This window comes from Jatropha curcas, chromosome 11 (assembly GCF_041381405.1).
Source record: "Jatropha curcas cultivar XTBG-Jc1 chromosome 11, XTBG_Jcur_1.0, whole genome shotgun sequence".
Lineage (NCBI taxonomy): Eukaryota > Viridiplantae > Streptophyta > Magnoliopsida > Malpighiales > Euphorbiaceae > Jatropha > Jatropha curcas.
The window spans coordinates 25,250,178-25,275,007 of NC_143161.1; the positions used below are offsets into that span (position 1 = coordinate 25,250,178).

General features: G+C 37.0%; 1 long non-coding RNA gene and 1 other non-coding gene across 2 annotated transcripts; one reads left to right on the top strand and one right to left on the bottom strand.

Moving 5' to 3' along the window:
- Positions 1–9,131: 9,131 nt before the first annotated feature.
- Positions 9,132–11,611, bottom strand: LOC149492812 (uncharacterized). Its single transcript, XR_016318691.1, has 3 exons — positions 11,039–11,611; positions 10,839–10,908; positions 9,132–9,330 (listed from the first exon to the last, which is right to left on the bottom strand). It is a non-coding gene; the product is annotated as an uncharacterized LOC149492812 (long non-coding RNA).
- A 1,426-nt stretch (positions 11,612–13,037) lies between these two features.
- Positions 13,038–13,144, top strand: LOC119369710 (small nucleolar RNA R71). The gene has a single exon (XR_005177283.2). It is a non-coding gene; the product is annotated as a small nucleolar RNA R71 (small nucleolar RNA).
- Positions 13,145–24,830: the final 11,686 nt, after the last annotated feature.

Sequence of the window (24,830 nt, forward strand, 5' to 3'; positions counted from 1 at the left end):
TTCTCTTTGAATTTTTCTACTTGCTTTACTTGCTAGTATTATTGGAATTTTCTCCCTTTTGTCATTATGTTTTAATAAAAATCAAATCCTTCAATTATACATTATTGCACTCAGGATAAGAATTAAAATTGGTTTAATGGCTAGGTTTAAGAAGGATAAACAAGAAAATTTTATGGTTTATAGGCTTCAAATTGGTTGCAAAAGTCATATTTTTAACTTAGGTGGCCTAGGCTAAATATGAAGTTCAACAAAAAAAGCCTAAATCATCTCTTTCTAAATGTAAGCATTTAAAATTTTTCCTCAAAGGAAATTCTAATTTGTTCTAGGAATGCCAAGGTTAAATAACTTTAGATTAAAACATGCCTATATATCATAAATTTCATAAAAATTAGTGTTTATAATCTTAGAAACAAATAGTTTAAACTAAAGAATAATGTTAAGTCAAAAATTAAAATTTAAACTAAAAATAATTAACTTCGAAAAACAACTAAATTCATTGCAAGTTAATGAATTATGGTAGTTTTTAAACTTGCTCACAATTATTTCAACCATATTAAACAAATGAAACAAAAGAAAATTAAAATTTTAACTAAAGCTAAAATTTTTCCTCCCCCAACTTAATCTAGCACATTGTCCCCAATGAGCTTTAAAGCAATTCCCCAAACTTATCATATTATCAATAATATAATAAAAGAATAAGAAAGTGTGGGAACCATTACCATCATTGTATTTGAGAAATACAATAAGATTTAAGGAAAAATATGATAAGAGCCGGGTGCTGAAAATTATCAAAGCTATGAAACAGAAAACACTAAACAAAAAAATATAATATCGAAAATACTTAATACATATAAAGAAGAACAAAAATCAAAAATAGAAAGCAAAAGAAAAAGAACCAAAAATAATCAATCTTCAGGTGGTGGAGGTTGTAACACCCACAGACCAATCTCAGAGAACCAGACGGTGGATGCCACAATCGGTGCCGGAGCACCATCTTATGTCACTATAAAAGCTAGATCACAAATTAGAAGTGGTTAAATTTTCATAAGGAGGCAAGTAATTACCAGTTTTTTTTTTGTATTATTAATTTTTATTTTTTTTACAAAAATAATGTTTAAGAAAATTCCTACGAAAATTTCACAAGAGTTTCCCCTAAAAATTTACTTGCCACACAAAGAAAATATACACACTTCCAATTTTTTTTTAAACCCCCAAACCTCCAATTCAACAACATACTACAAGCACTTCTAAATATCCCTCAATATACGCATAATATTCGAAACACATTCTTTTCAAGGAATCTCTAATCATCATACACCAAAAATATAATAAGGTGTTATTTCTTTAAATAATCATAACTCTTAATACATGACAAACTTATTATATCCAACGTTCACAACACAATATTTATATACATGCCAAAAATCACCATTTACAAAATATCCTACCCAAGATGTGATATCTACTCTGATGCTCGTCCTCTGGTCTTGAAGAACACCCTCCGCTCCTAACCTGCGCGTGATAAAAATCAACGCGCTGAGTGGAAGACTCAGTGGTGCTAAATAACCAACAATTTAATTAACAATAGCCAAGGCAAAACTTAAATTACTCAACTATATAAATACCGAAATCGCATTCATTTAATTCAAATACTTTGAAAGCAATGAGAAGATTATAAATACAAATATGTCTTCATTCTTTTATAGCAACAATAAAATTTCATTTTTCGTTAAGGCTCATACTCATACAGAATGAACATAAGCAGATTTGATCGTGGCCTATGTTAGCGCCACCCCCATCACATACTCGTGGCCTATGAAAGCACCACCGTGGCCTATGAAAGCACCACCCCCATCACACAATCGTGGCCTATGAAAGCACCACCGTGGCCTATGAAAGCACCACCCCATCACACAAATAAGCGCGTCCGCCTATTTATAAGGGTTGATAACCCTAGCATATGATCATAGCTTCACAATAAGAAAATCCATCTCATCATACTACGTCTCAATCATGCATAGTAGAGCCTAAATCAAAAGCATTCTTTCACAAAAGCAATAATTCTTAATCAAAACCTCTTCATTTAGTACTCATCAGTTCAAATATTTTACTCAAAACACTATAAATGTATATATACTTAATATAATATAAAAGTACATAAATCAAGAACTTTTCAGCATTGTTATAAACTTGACCTTTGCTGGGTTTTTAACACATAATTTGAGTTATGGGTCTCCAAATTGAATGAAATTAGATTCATTAGAAAGCTAAGCCAAAATGCTACAAATGTTCAGAAGGGACCACAGCCCAGATCAAAGAGTAAGATAGCAAACAAAAGCTCAGAACATAGACCAACAGATCAGACCTGATTCAGCAGAACCAAGTCCAATGTTTCTTGAATTCCTACTTCACCAAACACTCAAATGAAACCAATCCAGAACGAGAGAATTCTCAAGACACAGGGAAACAACTTTTATGAATAACTCAGAACCTACTAATGTCATTATAGTGGTCAAAATGGGCACTCAATTGAGTAATACCTGGAGCCTGTCACAACAGAGTCAGTTTGGGTGTTTTAGCCATAAGTTGAGCTATGTATCGCCAAATTGGACACAAGAAGATGGGTTGGAAAGACAAGAAGTAAAGCTAAAACTTTTATGAAGAACATAAGACGTTATTTGGCCATTTATGTGGTCAAAATGGACAATGATTTCGGATATACTGGTAAGACACCATAACAGAACCAGTTTTGGTATTTAAATCATAAGTTGAGCTACAAGTACTGGAATTAGACATAAAAATATGTTTTGGAAAGCTAAGAAATAGAGCTGCAACTTTCATGAAGAAGTCAGAAACAGATGGGGAGTATAAAGGGGTCGAAAATGAGTTCTAATCTCACGGCAGAACATATCTAACATGAATTCAGCAAGTTAACCAATACATACAAAATTCCCAAAATTCATTCAAAAGCCTAACCATGTAAAAACAACTTAAACAAGTGAAAGTATAATTGCACTAACCTTCAAACCAAGCTTTAACAAGCTCAAGCTTTGGTCTTGCCCTTATCCTTGGTGGAAGGCTCTCCACCCTCTACATGTAAGACACTCAAAATCAAACAAAGAAAACACAAACAAAAGAAGAAGTGGAGCATGATTTAGCATGTATATGCTAAAGAAAACTCTAAACCCCAACATAAATACCTTATCCTAAAATCACTTACCAAGTAGGAAAAATCACCAAATTCCTTGAAATTAGTCACCAAATATTACTTCTCTAGCTTCAATCTCTAATATGTCTTAATTAACTCAAGTTGTATGGGTGATTTTGATGTGTTTACTAAGGAAAAATTGAAGAAGAAGAAGAAGAAGAAGAAGAAGAAGACGTAGGAAAAGAAGAAGAAGGATAGTGTTGCCCAATTAATGGAGGAGATAATGATTTACTCCATAAAAATTGGATGGCTAGGATTGAATGTAAATCTAATCTAATGGCTACAAATATTCTCCAAATTAAATTCCTTCAAAATATTATGTAACACAACAAAATTCTCAAATTTACTCCATAAAAATAATTCTTTGAAGTTCCTTAATTAATCTAACACCATTTCAAATTTCATCCACACAACTATTGCCTCTAATTTCCTTCATTAATATCACACCTTAAGTCACTACGCACTAATTCTCTAAAATTCTCCAAAAATATTCATTACTTACTTTCTACCCATAAAAACCATGCATGCATGCTCCAAAAATGTGATAGAACCTATTACCTATATATAATAATTTTTCTAGACCAAAATAATACCGACTCCCGGACCGATAGTACTATTCACAGACAGATAAACTACTATTTCAACACAGAAAAAAATAGGGCGTTACAGCTCTTCCCCCCTTAAAGAATTTCGTCCTCGAAATTCACCTGAATTAAATAACTGAGGATGCTGTTGTCTCATAATGTCTTCACTTTCCCATGTAGCTTCCTCGGTCTTATGGTTTCTCCAAAGAACCTTTACCAAAGGAATTCTCTTATTCCTTAGCTCCTTGACTTCCCTAGCAAGTATCCTCACCGGTTCTTCCTCATAAGTTAAATCTTGCTCAATAGTAATAGATTCCACTGCTATCACATGTGATGGGTCGGACCGATACCTTCTCAACATAGATACGTGGAAAACATTATGTATCCTGTCCAGGTCTGGTGGTAAAGCTAGTCTATAGGCTAATGGACCCACACGCTCAATAATCTCATATGGACCAATGAACCTAGGACTAAGCTTACCCTTTCTTCCAAATCTCAATATCTTTTTCCACGGAGATACCTTAAGGAAAACCTTATCTCCCACTGCATACTCTATATCTTTCCTCTTCAAGTCGGCATAGGACTTCTGACGATCTGAAGCTGCTTTCAATCTATCTCTGATAATTCTGACCTTATCCTCTGTGTCCCGAATCAAATCCGGACCTATAATCTTGCCCTCACTCAACTCTGACCAACATAGTGGCGTCCTACATCTCCTACCATATAGTGCTTCAAAAGGGGCCATCTGAATACTCGACTGATAACTGTTATTATAGGCGAATTCGACAAGTCGAATGTACTTCTCCCAACTACCCTCAAACTCAATAACACAAGCTCGTAACATATCCTCCAAAATCTGAATAACCCGCTCTGACTGACCATCTGTCTGAGGATGAAAAGCTGTACTGAAATTCAGTTTAGTACCCAGGGCCTCATGTAGCTTCTTCCAAAATCTAGAAGTAAATCTCGGATCTCTATCTGAAATGATGGATAAAGGAACTCCATGTAATCTCACTATCTCATCTATATAAAGCTCTGCATACTGCTCCATAGTGAAGTCGGTCCTAACAGGAAGAAAATGTGCTGACTTAGTTAGTCTGTCAACTATTACCCATACAGCATCTTTCTTTTTAGGAGTTAAAGGCAATCCAGTCACGAAATCCATTGTAACCTTATCCCATTTCCACTCTGGAATAGCAGTAGGGTGTAACAAACCAGAAGGGAACTGATGCTCTGCTTTCACTTGCTGGCACGTCAAACACTTCGACACATAATCTGTGATATCCCTCTTCATCGCCGGCCACCAATACTGTGATTTCAAATCCTGATACATCTTATTACTGCCAGGATGCATAGCATAAGGACTACTATGAGCTTCCTTTAAGATACTCTTTCTCAGCTCTGTCATTTTAGGCACACAAATTCGATCCCCAAAGTACAAGTAGTCGTCATCTTTAATCATAAATCTCTTTTTCTCACCCTTTCTGACTAGGCCTTTCCACAAAGTAATAGTCTCATCACCCTGCTGTGCATCTCTAATCTGTTGTAGTAGGCTAGGTTTCACCATCAGCTCTGCTACAAGAGTACCATCTCTAGTCACAGATAAGCGTGCATTCATAGCACGAAGAGCAACTAATGCCTTTCTACTGAGTGCATCTGCCACGACATTAGCTCTACCCGGGTGGTAATCAATAGTGAAATCATAGTCCTTAAGTAGCTCTAACCATCTGCGCTGCCTCAAGTTAAGCTCTCTCTGCGTAAGCAGATACTTAAGGCTCTTATGATCCGTATACAAGTGGCATTTCTCACCATACAAGTAATGTCTCCAAAGCTTCAAGGCAAACACAATAGCTGCTAACTCCAAATCATGAGTAGGGTAGTTTTTCTCATGTGGCTTAAGCTGTCGGGAAGCATAAGCAATCACCTTGCTCTCTTGCATAAGCACACAACCCAAACCATTATGCGAAGCATCACTATAAACATCATATGGTCTGCCTGGAGCTGGCTGTGTCAAAACTGGAGCCTCAGTAAGCATCGCCTTAAGCTGCTCAAAACTACTCTGGCATCTATCAGTCCACTCAAAACGGACATCCTTACAGAGAAGTCTAGTCAAAGGGGCTGCAATAAGAGAAAACCCCTTGACAAACCTCCTGTAATATCCAGCCAAACCTAAGAAACTTCGAATTTCTGTAACATTCGTAGGTGGCTTCCAATCAAGCACTGCCTCAATCTTCTTCGGGTCCACCCGAATACCCTTGGCAGAAACAACATGCCCTAAGAAAGCAATCTCAGTCAACCAAAATTCACACTTACTGAGCTTGGCATATAACTGTCGGTCTCTCAAGGTCTGTAGAACTGTTCGTAGGTGGTGATCATGATCCTCTCTAGTCGGAGAGTACACCAAAATATCATCAATAAAAACCACCACAAACTGATCCAAATAAGGATGGAAGATCCGGTTCATCAGGTCCATAAACACTGCTGGAGCATTAGTCAACCCAAATGGCATCACTAAAAACTCATAGTGACCGTAGCGTGTCCTGAAAGCAGTCTTAGGTACATCTGATCCCTTCACCCTTAGCTGATGATAACCTGATCTTAGATCTATCTTCGAGAATACACTAGCCCCTCTCAACTGATCAAACAAATCATCTATCCGAGGCAATGGATATCGATTCTTCACAGTAACTTTGTTAAGTTGTCTGAAATCAATACACAATCTAAGTGAGCCATCCTTCTTCTTTACAAACAATACTGGAGCACCCCATGGAGATACACTAGGACGAATAAAACCCTTATCAAGCAACTCCTGAATCTGTATTTTTAACTCTTTCAATTCAGCAGGTGCCATTCGATACGGAGCAATGGATATCGGTGCAGTACCAGGCATAACCTCAATACCAAACTCAACCTCTCTCTCAGGAGGTAAACCAGGCAACTCCTCTGGAAACACATCCGAAAAATCACATACTGTGGGTATATCATGAACACTAGGAGATTCTGACTCTGGAGCAAGTACACAGGCTAAGTAGGCCTCACAACCATGCTGGATCAGTCTTCTAGCAGAAGAAGCAGAAATAAAATTAGAGAGGTAATCCGACCTCTCACCCGTAACTATAATCTCCTCACCAGATGAAGTCTGGAGTGTAATCCTCTTAAGTCTACAATCAACAATGACCCCATGTCTAGACAGCCAATCCATACCCAATATCACATCATACTCCTGAAAAGGCAACTCTATCAAATCACCTAGAAATACATACTCATGAATGACTAAAGGGCAATCTCTATACACCCGATTAACTACTACACTTTGACCCAAAGGGCTCGTTACCTCAACGCTGTGCTCTAATGTATCAGCATGCATACTACCCAATCTACCCACAGGGATGCATATGTATGAATGCGTGGAGCCCGGATCAATCAAAGCAAGTACAAAAGTGTCAAAGATAGAGAAGGTACCTGCGATGACATCCGGTGCATCCCGCTGCTCCCTGGTCCTGATGGCATAAGCCCTCGCCTGTGCTCTAGCCTCGGGTCTCTCCACAGTCTCAGAAACTGGTCTCTCACTCCTCGTACCAGAGCCCTCACTACGGCCTCTACCTCTGCCTCTCTGACCATAGGGAGCTGGCCTCCCAACCTGGTGAGTTGGACTAGTCACTGTCATAGGACAATCCCTGATCATATGCTCAGTGGATCCACATCGAAAGCAAGGTTTAATGCCCCAACACACTCCCACATGTCTCCTGCCACAGTGAATGCAAATCGGTAGACCTAACCCTGCAGTACCTCCACCACTAGCAACAGATGAAGCCGGAGGAGCTGGTCTCGTATATATACCCCGACCAATTGTCTGACCTGGTCTGACCCCCATCTGCGGTCCGCCTCTAAATCTCTTGCTACTAGACTGGACCCCTAAAGTCTGTCCAGATGTAGCACTCTGAAATCTCTTATACTGACTACTCTGCTGGGCCCTCTGACCTCTAGCCTGTCTCTCATTCCGAATAAGCTCAAGCTCTGTAGCAGCCTTCACTAAACCAGCTAATGTAGTGTGGGGCTGGGATGTCAAGTGCATCCTATACTCATCCAGTAACCCCTTCCGAAACCGCTTACACCGATCTGCCTCAGTAGGGACCAACTTACAAGCATACCTACTCAACCGCAGAAACTCTCGCTCATACTCGGAGATAGTCATCCGTCCCTGTCTAAGCTCAAGGAACTCTGCTATCCTCTGATCCGTGTATAACTCCCCTACATATTTCTCCCGAAAAGCAGAGAGAAAGAAATCCCAAGTAACATCCTCAGCTTTTGCTGTCTTCACCATAGACTCCCACCATAGGTAAGCCTCTTCCTTTAGCAAGGAAACAGCACAAATCAATCTATCTGCAGGAGTACACTGCATCTGGTCCAAAACCCTCTCTGTAGCTTGGAGCCAAAATTCTGCTGCAGAAGGATCATCATCTCTCCGACCCATAAAATCCTCAACACGATACTTCCTCAGTCTCTCTACCGGGGTATGAACTGGAACAGGGGCTGGTGCGACTGGAGTCTGGGGAACAGCTCCCGCAGCTTGCCTCAATGCAGCTACCAACTGTTGTACCAAATCACCCTGATTAGGCCCCGCAGGACCCATAGTAGCCTGCCCTACAACCGAGGCACGCACTGCATCGGAACCCAGAATGCCACCAGCGACACCACCAGCTGGCATATCACCCTCTACCATAGCACCCTCTGGAGGGGCATAACTATCCACCTCCTCATCCGGCAAGTTCTGAGACATCACTAAACACCTACAAAGACCAGCGGAGTCGCATCAGAGAGAAATTCCCACAACAGACTAATATGGCATGTATTTAACTTAAATCACTTATATCATTACTCCAAAGTGGATAAACTCTCATACCAAATCATATCTCCTAGAATTGTCTAAACCTATGCTCTGATACCAAAAATTGTAACACCCACAGACCAATCTCAGAGAACCAGACGGTGGATGCCACAATCGGTGCCGGAGCACCATCTTATGTCACTATAAAAGCTAGATCACAAATTAGAAGTGGTTAAATTTTCATAAGGAGGCAAGTAATTACCAGTTTTTTTTTTGTATTATTAATTTTTATTTTTTTTACAAAAATAATGTTTAAGAAAATTCCTACGAAAATTTCACAAGAGTTTCCCCTAAAAATTTACTTGCCACACAAAGAAAATATACACACTTCCAATTTTTTTTTAAACCCCCAAACCTCCAATTCAACAACATACTACAAGCACTTCTAAATATCCCTCAATATACGCATAATATTCGAAACACATTCTTTTCAAGGAATCTCTAATCATCATACACCAAAAATATAATAAGGTGTTATTTCTTTAAATAATCATAACTCTTAATACATGACAAACTTATTATATCCAACGTTCACAACACAATATTTATATACATGCCAAAAATCACCATTTACAAAATATCCTACCCAAGATGTGATATCTACTCTGATGCTCGTCCTCTGGTCTTGAAGAACACCCTCCGCTCCTAACCTGCGCGTGATAAAAATCAACGCGCTGAGTGGAAGACTCAGTGGTGCTAAATAACCAACAATTTAATTAACAATAGCCAAGGCAAAACTTAAATTACTCAACTATATAAATACCGAAATCGCATTCATTTAATTCAAATACTTTGAAAGCAATGAGAAGATTATAAATACAAATATGTCTTCATTCTTTTATAGCAACAATAAAATTTCATTTTTCGTTAAGGCTCATACTCATACAGAATGAACATAAGCAGATTTGATCGTGGCCTATGTTAGCGCCACCCCCATCACATACTCGTGGCCTATGAAAGCACCACCGTGGCCTATGAAAGCACCACCCCCATCACACAATCGTGGCCTATGAAAGCACCACCGTGGCCTATGAAAGCACCACCCCATCACACAAATAAGCGCGTCCGCCTATTTATAAGGGTTGATAACCCTAGCATATGATCATAGCTTCACAATAAGAAAATCCATCTCATCATACTACGTCTCAATCATGCATAGTAGAGCCTAAATCAAAAGCATTCTTTCACAAAAGCAATAATTCTTAATCAAAACCTCTTCATTTAGTACTCATCAGTTCAAATATTTTACTCAAAACACTATAAATGTATATATACTTAATATAATATAAAAGTACATAAATCAAGAACTTTTCAGCATTGTTATAAACTTGACCTTTGCTGGGTTTTTAACACATAATTTGAGTTATGGGTCTCCAAATTGAATGAAATTAGATTCATTAGAAAGCTAAGCCAAAATGCTACAAATGTTCAGAAGGGACCACAGCCCAGATCAAAGAGTAAGATAGCAAACAAAAGCTCAGAACATAGACCAACAGATCAGACCTGATTCAGCAGAACCAAGTCCAATGTTTCTTGAATTCCTACTTCACCAAACACTCAAATGAAACCAATCCAGAACGAGAGAATTCTCAAGACACAGGGAAACAACTTTTATGAATAACTCAGAACCTACTAATGTCATTATAGTGGTCAAAATGGGCACTCAATTGAGTAATACCTGGAGCCTGTCACAACAGAGTCAGTTTGGGTGTTTTAGCCATAAGTTGAGCTATGTATCGCCAAATTGGACACAAGAAGATGGGTTGGAAAGACAAGAAGTAAAGCTAAAACTTTTATGAAGAACATAAGACGTTATTTGGCCATTTATGTGGTCAAAATGGACAATGATTTCGGATATACTGGTAAGACACCATAACAGAACCAGTTTTGGTATTTAAATCATAAGTTGAGCTACAAGTACTGGAATTAGACATAAAAATATGTTTTGGAAAGCTAAGAAATAGAGCTGCAACTTTCATGAAGAAGTCAGAAACAGATGGGGAGTATAAAGGGGTCGAAAATGAGTTCTAATCTCACGGCAGAACATATCTAACATGAATTCAGCAAGTTAACCAATACATACAAAATTCCCAAAATTCATTCAAAAGCCTAACCATGTAAAAACAACTTAAACAAGTGAAAGTATAATTGCACTAACCTTCAAACCAAGCTTTAACAAGCTCAAGCTTTGGTCTTGCCCTTATCCTTGGTGGAAGGCTCTCCACCCTCTACATGTAAGACACTCAAAATCAAACAAAGAAAACACAAACAAAAGAAGAAGTGGAGCATGATTTAGCATGTATATGCTAAAGAAAACTCTAAACCCCAACATAAATACCTTATCCTAAAATCACTTACCAAGTAGGAAAAATCACCAAATTCCTTGAAATTAGTCACCAAATATTACTTCTCTAGCTTCAATCTCTAATATGTCTTAATTAACTCAAGTTGTATGGGTGATTTTGATGTGTTTACTAAGGAAAAATTGAAGAAGAAGAAGAAGAAGAAGAAGAAGAAGACGTAGGAAAAGAAGAAGAAGGATAGTGTTGCCCAATTAATGGAGGAGATAATGATTTACTCCATAAAAATTGGATGGCTAGGATTGAATGTAAATCTAATCTAATGGCTACAAATATTCTCCAAATTAAATTCCTTCAAAATATTATGTAACACAACAAAATTCTCAAATTTACTCCATAAAAATAATTCTTTGAAGTTCCTTAATTAATCTAACACCATTTCAAATTTCATCCACACAACTATTGCCTCTAATTTCCTTCATTAATATCACACCTTAAGTCACTACGCACTAATTCTCTAAAATTCTCCAAAAATATTCATTACTTACTTTCTACCCATAAAAACCATGCATGCATGCTCCAAAAATGTGATAGAACCTATTACCTATATATAATAATTTTTCTAGACCAAAATAATACCGACTCCCGGACCGATAGTACTATTCACAGACAGATAAACTACTATTTCAACACAGAAAAAAAATAGGGCGTTACAGAGGTGGGTGTGGCTGCAGCAACTGAATCACTGTTTGGAGTTGACTAGCAATTCCTTGATATTGGCCTTGCATGGTGTCTATACGAGAGTCGAGGCTCCCATGCATAATCTCTATGGACTGAAAACGGTCAGAAATCATGGACTCCATTCCATTAAGGAGAGTATCAAACATGTCCATTCAGGACATCATACGTGCAAGAATGTCATCATTATACAAGTTTGATGCTCCCTGAAAAGAAGGACCAGCTCCAGAAGTACCTGCACCAAAAAAAGTACGAAAACCAGGGAATGGAGTCGGATTACACTCCTCAATATTAACATCGTTCCTTGATCATCGATCTTTCTTTTCTTACTCAGGATTTCCTTTAAGAACTTCGCATAGCTGGGCATTTGAGCAAGGGCTTCAGCAAAAGGGATGTTGATTTGAAGCTTTTTGAAGACATCAAGAAATTTGAGAAAACTCTTGTCATCTTGTGTTTTCTTTAACCTTTGTGGGAAGGGAATAGGTGGAACATAAGGTCTTAGTTCTTCTTTTTCTTCAAGGTCAATGGTAGGGATCTTTTTCTGCTCTTTATTCTCTTCCTCTTTCCTGGGTGGATCCTCCAACTGTTTGCCACTCCTCAAAGTAATAACTTGTACCTGCTCCTTAGGATTTTTTTCAGCATTACTAGGTAATGTACCTTGAGGTCAGGAAGCCATCATGTTTGCAAATTGTCCGAATTGAATTTCCAAGTTCCTTATCGTAGGTTGTTGGATTTTGTGGTTTTCCCGAGTTTCATTCATGAAGTCCATGTGAGATTTGGAAAGAATAGTGAGAAGATCATTATGAGTCTTTTGTTCTTGAGAGAAAAAACCTGGTGGTGCATTCAGGGCATTGTTTGGATTCCCATAAGAGAGATTAGGATGATTCCATAACTTATTATCATAAGAGTTAGAATACAGGTAATTCTTCCTTCCTTGATTCATCATATGGTTGACCTGTTCCAGAGTTTGTGGATTTGAAATATCTAGCATGCACTCTCCAATTCCATGTTGTCCATTACACCTGTCACAAACTTGCATAATAGAGTTAACAGGGTTAGTAGTCAATAAGTCCAACTTCCTTACCATATTATCTACTTTGGCATTGAGTGCGGTGATGGCATCAATCTCATAAACTCCTGCAGTTTTCTTCCTTTTGGAGTTGCTTTGATAATGGATATTGCTTGCCATCTCCTCTATCAAGTCATATGCCTCGTCAATTTCTTTTCTTTCAAAAGATCCACCTGCAGCTGCATCTAGAGTAATTTTAATGTTAGGAGATAATGCATTATAAAAAGTTTGTGCCTGTAAACATTTGGGCAAGCTGTGATGAGGGCACTTTCTCAATAAATCTTTGAATCTTTCCTAAGCTTCATATAAACTCTCTTGATCATGGTGGACAAAGGTCATTATCTCATTGCGCAGTTTTGTGGTCTTTGAAGATGGAAAGAATTTTGCTAAAAATTTTTGGGCTAATTCCTCACCATGTTGTAAAAGTTCCAATAGTGCATGATTGTAACCAGGATCACGCTTTGTCCTTAAGAGTGAAAGGAAATAGTCTTAATTTTATGGCATCCTCAGAAACTCCATTTTATTTGAAAGTGTCATAAATCTCTAAGAAATTTGTGATATGGGCATTAGAATCTTCACTAGGTAAACCTCCATATTGAATTGAGGTGGAAAGCATTTGGATAGTTGCAGGTTTAATTTCAAAATTGTTAGCTTCCACCCTTAGTCTAGTGATACTCGAGGTTGTTCCAGTGAGAGAAGGTATTGTGTAATCTAGCAAGGTGCGGACATTAGGTTGAGGTCTGTCCTGAGGATTAGCTTCTTCGGCCATGTTTGCTTACTGCTCTGGTTTGTTCTCACGTGCTCTTCTAGCAGCGTTGTTCTTACGACAAGTTTTTTCGATTTCTGGATCAACGATCAAGGGCTCAGTCCTACCTGATCTTTTTTGCATAACACCTGAGAAATCTTCTTAGAAAAATTAAATAAAAATAAACAATAAACAAAAACAAATGTATAAATTAATAATAGGGTAATTAGTATTGATATTGGTAATGCCAATCCCCAGCAACGGCGCTAAAAACTTGACAGTGATTTTTGCAAGTGTACGAAATCGCAACAAGTAATATGAAATGAGTAGAGTGTCGTATCCACAGGGATTATATACCAAGTACCAAAATTATGTTAACCTACTATTATTTAAATGGCAATAAGGGGAATTATTTTAAAAAATTAAATTAAACAAATAAAAGAAAACAAGGAGAAATCAAGCAACAATATTTGACAAAAACTTGACAGTGATTTTCGCAAGTGTACGAAATCGCAACAAGTAATATGGAATGAGTAGAGTGTCGTATCCACAGGAATTGTATACCAAGTACTAAAATTATGTTAACCTACTATTACTTAAACGGCAATAAGGGGAATTATTTTAAGAAATTAAATTAAACAAATAAAAGAAAACAAGGAGAAATCAAGTAACAATATTTGACAAAAAGAAATCAGGGATTAACTACTACTAGGGATTTTGACTTCACTTAACTCTATCCAATTTATTTTATTAATTTGATAATCAATTTTAATTGTTCAAGTAGGGGGGAAACAACCCTAAAATCACTAACAAGCTCTCCCGATGTATTGTTAGCTATTTTAACCCAGTCTAATTACCTATCTTCCAATGACATAATCAAACATGAATTAAATTTATGGTTTGTTTTGTGAATTCATAACCTAAGGTTATTAACTTATAAAAAACCCACATGAGTCAAACCATATAGCTTCCACATCAAGTTATTATTCTCATGTAATTTACTACCTTTTTCATATCAAAAACCCTTCTCCCGATAGTGATTAATGAAATAAATCAATTCAGGGGAGAAACTTTGTCTGGAAGCATTAAGTTCAATAATAAATTATATCATGAGCAAGGAAAAGCAAATCTAATATTATAAATTGGAATAGAAATTAAGCTACATCAAATCCCTAGTATGAAAATTTAGTTCGACATAATAATTAAATAAAACTCAATTAAACTTGATAATAATTCCATAATCAATCTGAATAATGAAAGATAAAAACAAGATTAAGAGTTTAGAGATAAAAACTAGTCAACAAATAACGTGGACGGCTTCATTGAATCTTGACACAAATCTTGAGCACTTGAAATCATAGAGAGAGAGAAAAACAATAGAATAAAAAGATGGTAGAACCCGAGATATCTCTATAATGAATGGCTCCTCTCTATATATAGATTTTCCTTGGAGAAAATCCGACTCCGTTTAGGAAATAGAGTCCTTATTAAGTAAGAAATCCTTTTGGAAGTAGGAAATTGTTTAGGCTTTGAATTTCTTCTCAATTAGGACTCTTCCATGCGCCTAAATAGGATTAGAACTTGATTTGCATGCCAGGAAAATATCTCAGGTGGGCCCATGTAAGTGATAGGGACTGGTTAGCGTTCTCGACTCAAGACAATAATTGATTCGAAGCACGGGTGTGCTGTGCAGCATGGTCAGGGCGTGCCGGAGCCTAAGTTCTAAGGAAGGTTCAGCACGGGTCGTGCTCAAGGGCATGCCTAGATAAGGATTTGTGACACGGGCGTGCCATATAGCACGGCTAGGAAGTACTAGGCTCTGAGTTTCCAGGATGAGATGCAGCATGGGCCGTGCTTAAGCAAACACGCCTTTGGGTTGGTGTCCTCTTTTGCCATGGGCATGCCATATAGCACGGCTTGGGCGTGCTAGAGTCTGAGTCTCCACTTGATTTTCCTTGAATCCAGCACGGGCAGGGCGTGCTAGAGTGTAACGTCCCATTTTTCTATTGAATCGGGTCGTTGCTTAGAGTCGAGTCGGGCTGATCCAAAACCCGGTCTGAGGTATTAGAGTCCAGAGTGGGGTAGAATGGGAGGTAATTGAAATCAGGAAAAGAAGTGGACTTACTTGAAGGAAATAAAAAGATCAAAGTATAAGGATTAGGACTTGCTTGCACTAAAATATAAAGTTGAGGTCTTGAGTTGTACCATTTTGACACTTGAGGTACCATTTGGTAATTTTCACATAAAAATCAATGATATTTTGGAGATGTACCCGTGAGTTCCATTTCATTTTCATTTCTTCATCCTTATCTTCATCTTCTTCCTCTACTTTCCTCTTCCACCTTCCTTTCTCCATCACTTTTAATGGTAGTGAAGATTTTAATGGGAGTTAAGCATTAATTCAACTTCTATTCTATCCAAGTAAGTAAACCTTCTTGAATTTCATACTTGAATCATTTGGTGATATTTTTAGAGTATTCATAAGAGTTCTTATGTATAGGAGAGGTGAGCTCAAAGGTAGAAGAAAAAGGAAGCTAAAAAGAAGAGCTTAAGCTTTTTGGAGTGAAGGTGTGCTATCTCTTTTAGTTTAATCTTGTCACGACCCGATTCCATGGGCCGGACTGGCACTAGGGCCCAGGTAAGCTTAAGGCCCCCGAGGCCCGTAGTAAGCCTGAAACACTTGAATCTATTATCTCGGTATAAATTTCCACATTCAGCCTATATGATTATGAAAAATAAACCTCAATATATTTTATTATTTCTCGGCCCAAGTTCATCTTCTACAACATTCCATAGTTCGGGCCCAATTTACAATACATCACATTCTAATATGGGCTTACAGAATTATTTTGTCTATGTTAATATACGACTAAGTATATGAAAATCCTACAACTGCGGAGTCACTAACTCTTTGGTATACATAGTTTGGTATACACATAATTACATAGTAAAATAATTATGGAACAAGGAAAAATTTCTCTATTGCCCTGCGCCGAAGGAACATAACCTAAATCGGATTAAAGAAAAACTTACTTCCTGAAACATCAAACAAAACATGTGAGTTTTTTAAGGAGTAATAATTATTGCACAACACACGCAGTCACACAAATGTGTAAACATGTCAATCTAGTCATCCGACTAGTTATATGTTCACGCAGCCAGTCACACAAATGGCAAATCACCAGCACTCACAATCATTAACATCTTCATATATTCACATCACATGGAAATTGGTCAGTGGCGTCACCGAAACCCCGATGAGCCGTCCTCCCACATGGCTCATCCACTCACGTGTGCACTAGGGAGCCGATCCCCCATACTGGCCGACCGGTCTAATCCTCACTTGACCAGCCCTCTCATTATTTTTCTATCCTCTCTTTTCTTTTTCATACCAACAGGAGGCAACCCGGTGGTCTCCATCCAATCTAGATCATCAAGCGCTGACAACAGGAGGCCATCCTGCGGGCTGCGATCAAATCTAGACTATCCGGTGCGCAACGACGAGAAGCCAACCCGTGGTTAACGGTAACGGTAATGGTAGGTGCACACGGGGGCGCCGATCTCCCATTTACCCGGCTAACAGAAACAGAATCAGGATCCATGTAACAGAATCAGAATATAATAGAAATCAGAATCAGGATCCGTATAACAGAAACAGTCTCACAAACCCATGGTGACCCACTTCATCCCAACTCCACACAAACAAAGCATAGCATAAACACAACACAATTAATCAAACATTTCAATTAAGTGCAGACATATTGATCAGTTGGACAACGTAATGCAATGCACAACTAGACAACCATTCTCAAGTGCAATTAAATAAATAAATAAATAATATTAAGAATAAACAAACAATGAAATAAATTATAATAATGGAAATAAATAAATAATTGAATAATTCAATGAATAATAATGAAAGTAATTAAATAGTTAGAGCACTCTATTTAATATTTATTAAGTTATAGAATTAATCTAAATAGACTTATTAATTATGTCATTACTTAAAACTAGTCTAAGTTCTATCGAAATTTCGGCAGCACATCCCCTAAAAATTGGATTATCCACCTGTTTAGATAACACAGTATTATTATATATTAATCAATCAATACACACAGCCCATCCGTCGGGTAATCAATCAGCTATATTCCCATCCTCCTTTCAAAACAACTCAACCCGTCTGCCATAATCTTATTTTTCAATCATTAGATCAATCAATTCAGACAGCCCATCAACTTCAAGCTACATATATCATCCATCACACTTACATATATATACACTTAATAATTTCAACTAATTAACCTCCAAGCGTGATTCACTAATAGTGTTAATTGCCGTATAATTATTTACTTTAAATTATAACTTCTCCTAACAATATTTATTAAAATTCCTAAATTAACTTGCGAAAATATTAGTTAGGAATTTTTATCTCAATATCAAACCTCCTAATTATAATTATGGTTCATGTAATTTATTTGACAATGTTCTAAACTAATTTGCAATTACATTCTTCTAAAATCCTAAACCAGTTAACTAATCATGTTCGCTATCACGATTACGCACACTAACCAATCTAATTTATTTACAAAAGACTATAAATGTCTATATATATTTAAGCTATTCCAATAACCTAATTTCTTATTATTCAATTCAATCTATTTAATAACTCAATTAAATTCATTAATCAATTAATTCTTTATATACAAAAATTGAGAATTTAGTCTTAGAACGTACCAATTGAGAATCGGGCGACGATTCCGTGATCAGCGTGAAGAGAGGAACATTCTGTCTCTCAGGGCCTTGCTGGAGTGTCGCCGGCCGGTCACCGGACCGCCGCCGCCAACCGCCGTGCACGGTGGTCGGAAAGTCGCGGCAGCTCAGACCCGAACGCTCTCCACACCATTTGGCTCAATTCTCCATCCAGAGTCCGTTTTTGGCCTCCGTTTCACGCGATCGACACTCCAGTCGGTCAAATCGAGCTCGACAGTGGCCTAACGCCACTTTCGTCGCCGCCGCCAAATCCAAAGCCATGTCTGCAGTTCATCGTTGTTCAATGCTCGTCGTCGATGGAGGAGGTGGCTGGAGCTGTCCAATGATGACGAGATCGCTTGAGTCAGTGGAGGTGTTGCTGCGCCGCTCGCCAGAGGGAAATCGCAGCTCGCCTAGTTGCTGCATTTTCAAAAACGAGGACAGGGAGGGAGGCGTTGCCGTTCGATGGTGGTGCGATGGAGGTTCGGTCGGCTAAGGTGGTCGGAAACAGAAGAGGATAGGAGGGAGGGGAGGTCGCGCGCATGGCGTTGGCGCAAGGAAGAAGAAGGGAAAAGAGAAAAAGAAGGAAAGGAAAAAAAATCTTAGGGCTTCTAGACCATTCCGGTTCGATTTGAATCGATTTGGTCTAATTTAATGATTCGGCTAGATTTTTGCTCGGTTTGCAGGTTTTTCACTTGGTTTTCAAGCTATTTGTGTGGTTTTCGAAAGATCAATTTGGTTTTAAGGCCCGGTTCGATTTATTTTAATTATTTAGTTTGGTTCTATAATATTTTCTCCATTTACTCAATATAAATAAAATGTGAACAATTATGATATTTGATTTTAGGATAATTAATTTATACATATTCATAATAGATTAAGTTGCTGGAGTTTCATATTATTTCTTGAAAATTTTAACTATTTTCAAATCGAAACTTCCGATGATATATTTGGGCTTAGGCCCAACTCGCAAACTTGGGCTCGAATTGGGATATTTATTCTACTTGCAGCCCACACGATCAAAATTTCTGATTTTGGATTTAATAAAAATTCAAAGGTTTCGAAAATAAAAATTCGGGGTGTTTCAAATTCATTTCCTTGCATGAGAATTTGTGTGATGTGTTGATAATGAGAAGATATGTTGCTTAATGTTGAGTAAGATGACTGAAAATGGTGAAAAAGCATGAGATGAAATGAATAAATGAAGTAGATATTGAGTTCATGCTGAAACAGGTTTTGCTGGAAAAGTAACCAGTAAATTCACCTTGATTTTGACCCTATTTAATGATGGAATTAGGAAGTGTCATAGAAGAGTTATTTGTTCCTCTATGTGTTAGCTTTCCATGGGTTTTTGAATCACTCGAATCAGAGTTGTAAATTGAGAGATATGACAAATATAGTAAAGACTGCGCAGATTGGAAAACACGACGCGCGCTCACGAATTTCATGTCGAGCTCGTGAATTTGGCCTGTGAACTCTCTGACTCTCATTTTGCACTTCTCGCGCTCGCGAATTTCATTGCGCGCTCGCGAATTTGGCCTGTAAACTCTCTGACCCTCTTGTGTGCTTCTCGCGCTCGCGACTTTGCATGGCGCGCTCGAGAATTGTGTTCTGATGCTCTTTTGGACTTCATTTTCTATGCAATTGTATTCCCTTGCTCAACTTGTATGCCTCCAATCATTTTAAAACAAAAAGACAACATGAGAACATGTATCAAACCAACATGCAAGCATGCAAATGATGTGAAATGAGGTAAACACTATGGTGTATGAAGTTATGAATTCTATGCAATTGTATTCCTTTGCTCAACTTGTATGCCTTCAATCATTTTAAAGCAAAAAGACAACATGAACACATGTATAAACACAAAATGCAAGCATGCAAATGGTGTGAAACTAACATGACACAAGTTGCCCGCTTGGCGAGGCTATCAACATATAGGTAAGCAGTAAGGTTTATGAACTTATGAAGCAGTAAATTTTATGACACAAGCATGTGAAAATAACATGACACAAGCATGCAAATTATGACGCAGTTACTATGCTTTTGTTTTATATATTGACATATCAATAATATGCTCCAATGAGGTTAGGTAGAAACCACTTAGATAAGGCTATGTCGCGACATAGGATAGCAGATTTGCACCCCATACAGTTTGGTACTCCGGCTACAGGCCGTTGAGTGGATATGATTATATAATGGCCATAGCAGCCCAGTCATACAGTACTCATCCAGTTTCATACAGTTTTTCTTATCACTTTGGTTTCACTATAACCTTATGGAGCTATACAGTTATCTTGACTACCAATTGCATAATCATACAGTATAATGAGCATCAAGTATGATAATGAAAGTATCATGATATGTGTACTTACATTCCATATGTGAGTACATGTTTATTTCTACATACGTATGTGCTTATATGTTTCTTTATTCGTTGCGATATTCACTGAGTTTTAATAAAAGTTGCAGAATTCATACAGCATAAAGAACATCAGGTAAGATCATGAAAGTACAATGCTATATATGCTTATAAGTTTATTTATTTAATTCTTAAGAAGCCATAATGAACAGCAGGTAAGATCATGAGAGTATCATGATATGAGTGATTAAAAGTTCATGTAAAGGAGTTATGAGATAATTTGAACTAAATTATTTATGTTATGCATTAGAAGTTTATTCTTTGCTATAAAGATACATTGATGTTGAAATTTACTGAATCTATGACTTTCAATGCTTTTATGAAATTTGTATTTTAAGTTAGTTGTCATCACACTTTGTTAAGTATGTGAATTATGAGCATCACTGAGTTTTATACTCAGCGCGTCGATTTTTATCACGCATAGGTTGAAGATCGTGGTTGCTACTTGAAGACTTGAAGAGTACTATCAAAGCAGAAGTGATTAATTTGGTCATAGTAGATTGAGAGTTGTATAATTAAGAATTATGGCATGTATTAAGATTTATGGCATGTATAATTATTACATTTGTTAGAGCTTATGTGATTGTAAATATAAGTGAAGCATGTAATTATTTTGGTGTAAGTAGTTGGAGATAAGAATAATACTTATGAAATGATTGAAGATGAAATATTTTACTATAGTTGGTGTGATTAGTTCATGAAGACTTGATATAGATCATGAATGCACTTAATTGCTGGATATTAAATGCTATTGAGGATTTATACAATTCTGAAAAGATATATAAAGTGTTATTGTGTTCTAATGATTAGTTGGAGATATTGGAAGTCTGAAGTTTAATTGGGAGTGTTTTATATTCATATTTAGCATACAGTATGATATCGGCATGACAGGACATAGGTTCAACCAGATTGTAGCGTCTCGGCTCGGTTCATTCGGGTTAACGGGTGGACCGAGAAGGGATGTTACATAGAGCCTGAGTATTTTGCTTTATTTTTCTCTTTTCTGTGCCAAAACCCTACAAATTTCCTTAAGATCAAGTGAATTATGATTCAAGGAAGCTTTGAACAAAAACAGAAATAAAACTAAAATAAAAAATAATTAAAGTAATAAAAAATACTAAAAATCTTAATAAAAACTATATTAAAAATACTATAAAAATAACATGTATCATTTTTGCTTTTGATAAATTTAGAGTATATTTGATTGGAGCTAAAACAATGGTTTACACTAATCACTTAGCTATTAAATATTTGTTAGAAAAGAAAGTTGCAAAGTCTATACTAATTCGTTGGGTTCTTCTTTTACAGGAATTTGGCTTGGAGATTCATGATAAGAAAGGAACCGAGAATCTTATTGTTGATAACTTGTCTAGGGTTGAGTTGGGGGAAGAAAGGTGAGAAGAGATGGAAATTAATGAATATTTTCCCCATGAACATCTTCTTCTTCTAGCAAATATGCAGACTCCATGGTATGCGGAGATAGTCGACTATCTTGCTTGCAAAATCTCATGCCAATCTCTCCTATCAATAAAAGAAAAAGTTCTTTCATGATCTTAATTGTTATTATTGGAAGGAGCCTTTCTTGTTTAAGTATTATACTAACCAAATATTTAGAACACGCATGCCGAAAGTAGAGTTGGAGAGTGTTCTTCATTTTTATCATTCAATGGAGTGTCGAGGACACTTTGTAGGAAACAAGACAGCAACACATGTTGTAGAAAGCGATTTGTATTGGCCTAACTTGTTTAAAGATGCTTTTAACTTTGTTCGTCTTTGTGATCATTGTCAAAGGTTAGGGAATATCTCCAAGCAGCATGAGATGCCATTGAACAACATTCTTGAAGTGGAGATCTTTGATGTTTGGGGTTTGGACTTCATGAGACCTTTTCCTTCCTCTTATTCTAACCAATACATCTTAATGGCAGTGGACTACGTCTCTAAATGGGCGGAAGCCGTAGCTCTTCCTAAAAATGATGCTAAGAGTGTGATTAATTTCATTAAGAAATATATTTTCACTGATCGTGGTACGCCTAAGGGCAATAATCACAGATGGAGGTAAGCGTTTTTGTAATAAGTACTTAGATTCTCTTCTTTCGAAATATTGTGTCACTCATCATGTAGGTACCTCATACCATCCACAAACAAGTGGGCAAGTTGAGGTATCAAATCGAGAAATTAAGAAGTTATTAGAGACTACAGTTGGGCATTCACAAAAAGATTGGTCTAAGAAGCTTGATGATGCACTTTGGGCTTATAGGACCACATTCAAAACTCCAATTGATATGTCTCCATATCGAATGGTTTATGGTAAGGCTTGTCATTTACCTGTAGAGTTGGAACACAAAGCATATTGGGCAATCAAGTTTCTCAAATTTAATGCCAAAGAAGTGGGTGAAAGAAGACTGATACAGCTCAATATGATGGAAGAAATGAGGGTTCATGCTTATGAGAGTGCTAGAATATACAAGGATAGAACAAAGCAATGGCATGACAAGAAGATCATCAAAAGGAATCTGCAGGTTGGAAAAAAGGAATTGTTTTATAACTCAAAACTGTTGAAGTACTGGCATTTTAGTTTCCAGCTCATAATTCTTATTTTCCAGCAAAAGAAGTCGATAACAGATATTTTATTCTCCTAATTTTTAGTATTATTTTCTCAGTTAGTTTTTATCTTATGATACACAATGGCAATAAAGTAGACAAATTTGCTGTTCTATATGTATAAATTCTCAGTTTGAGCTAAATAATATTATCAGTCTTCTCTCTTCTTCACACTCTTCTTTAAACACCATTTTTTAGTAGATATATTTCTTTCTTTTCCTTTCAAATACTAACGGTGGTATCAGAGCCACAGTTGATCTTATAGGACCCAACCAAAAAAAAAAAAAAAAAATAAAAACTCGTTTAACCCATAAAAAAATGGCATCCAACCAGCCACCTTTAAACCCACCTGTTTCCTTCACTGGTGAGAATTATCACATTTGGTCAGTGAAGATGCAAGCTTTTTTGGAAGCCTATGACCTCTGGGAGATTGTGACTGAAGAGAGAATGATTCCTCCTCTACCAGCAAATCCTACCTTGGCGCAAATCAAGTTTAATAGTGATGTAAAGGCAAAGAAATCCAAGGCAAGTCACTTTTTCAGAATTCTGTGGCAGATAGTGTGTTATATAGATCGTGGCTTGTAAGATAGTAAAAGAAGCTTGGAATAAATTGAAAGAAGAATATCAAGGCAGTGACAGAACGCGCCAGATGTAAGTGTTGAACTTGAAAAAAGAATTTTAGTCTCTGCATATGGAAGAGGATGAAACAATTGGTAAATATACTAATCAAATCTCCTTAATTGTCAATAACATTAGACTACTTGGTGAAGATTTCGTAGACACAAGAATTGTAGAGAAAGTTCTTGTTACTCTTCCTGAGAGGTTTGAATCCAAGATTTCCTCTCTTGAAGAGTCCAAAGACCTGAGTACAATCTCATTGGATGAGCTAATGAGTGCTCTTCAAGCACAAGAACAAAGGAGGACTATGAGACAAGAAAGGTTCACTGAAGGAGCCTTTTCTGTCCAAAAGCAATATTCTGGTAAGGGAAAGCAACAACTCAACCAAAGAAATAAGAACAAGTTTGACAAGGGGAATGGTAATGAAGATTCAAAACAAGAACTATTTCTTGTCTGCAAACACTATAAAAAAACAACACATCTATAGCAGAAAAAATGGAGTCGGTTGGTTACTCTGATAATGATTGGGCTGGTTGTGTTGGTGATTCTAGGAGTACTTTTGGATATTTATTTTCATTGGGAACAAGTTTTTTCAGCTTGAGCTCAAAGAAATAGGAAACTACAGCTCAATCAACAGCAGAAGCAGAGTATGTTGTTGCTGCCTCAGTTGCAAATCAAGCTATTTGGCTAAGGAAAATGATGAAGGACTTGGGGTATGAAGAAAAGGAAGCTACTAATATCATGTGTGACAATATTTAGCAATTTCAATCTAAAAAAATCCAGTTTTTCATGGTCGGACAAAGCACATCAAGATTAAATTGCATTTTATCAGAGAAGTTCAACAATCAAACGAATTGTTACTTGTTAATTGTTCATCGGAAGACCAGTTAGCGGATATTTTTACAAAA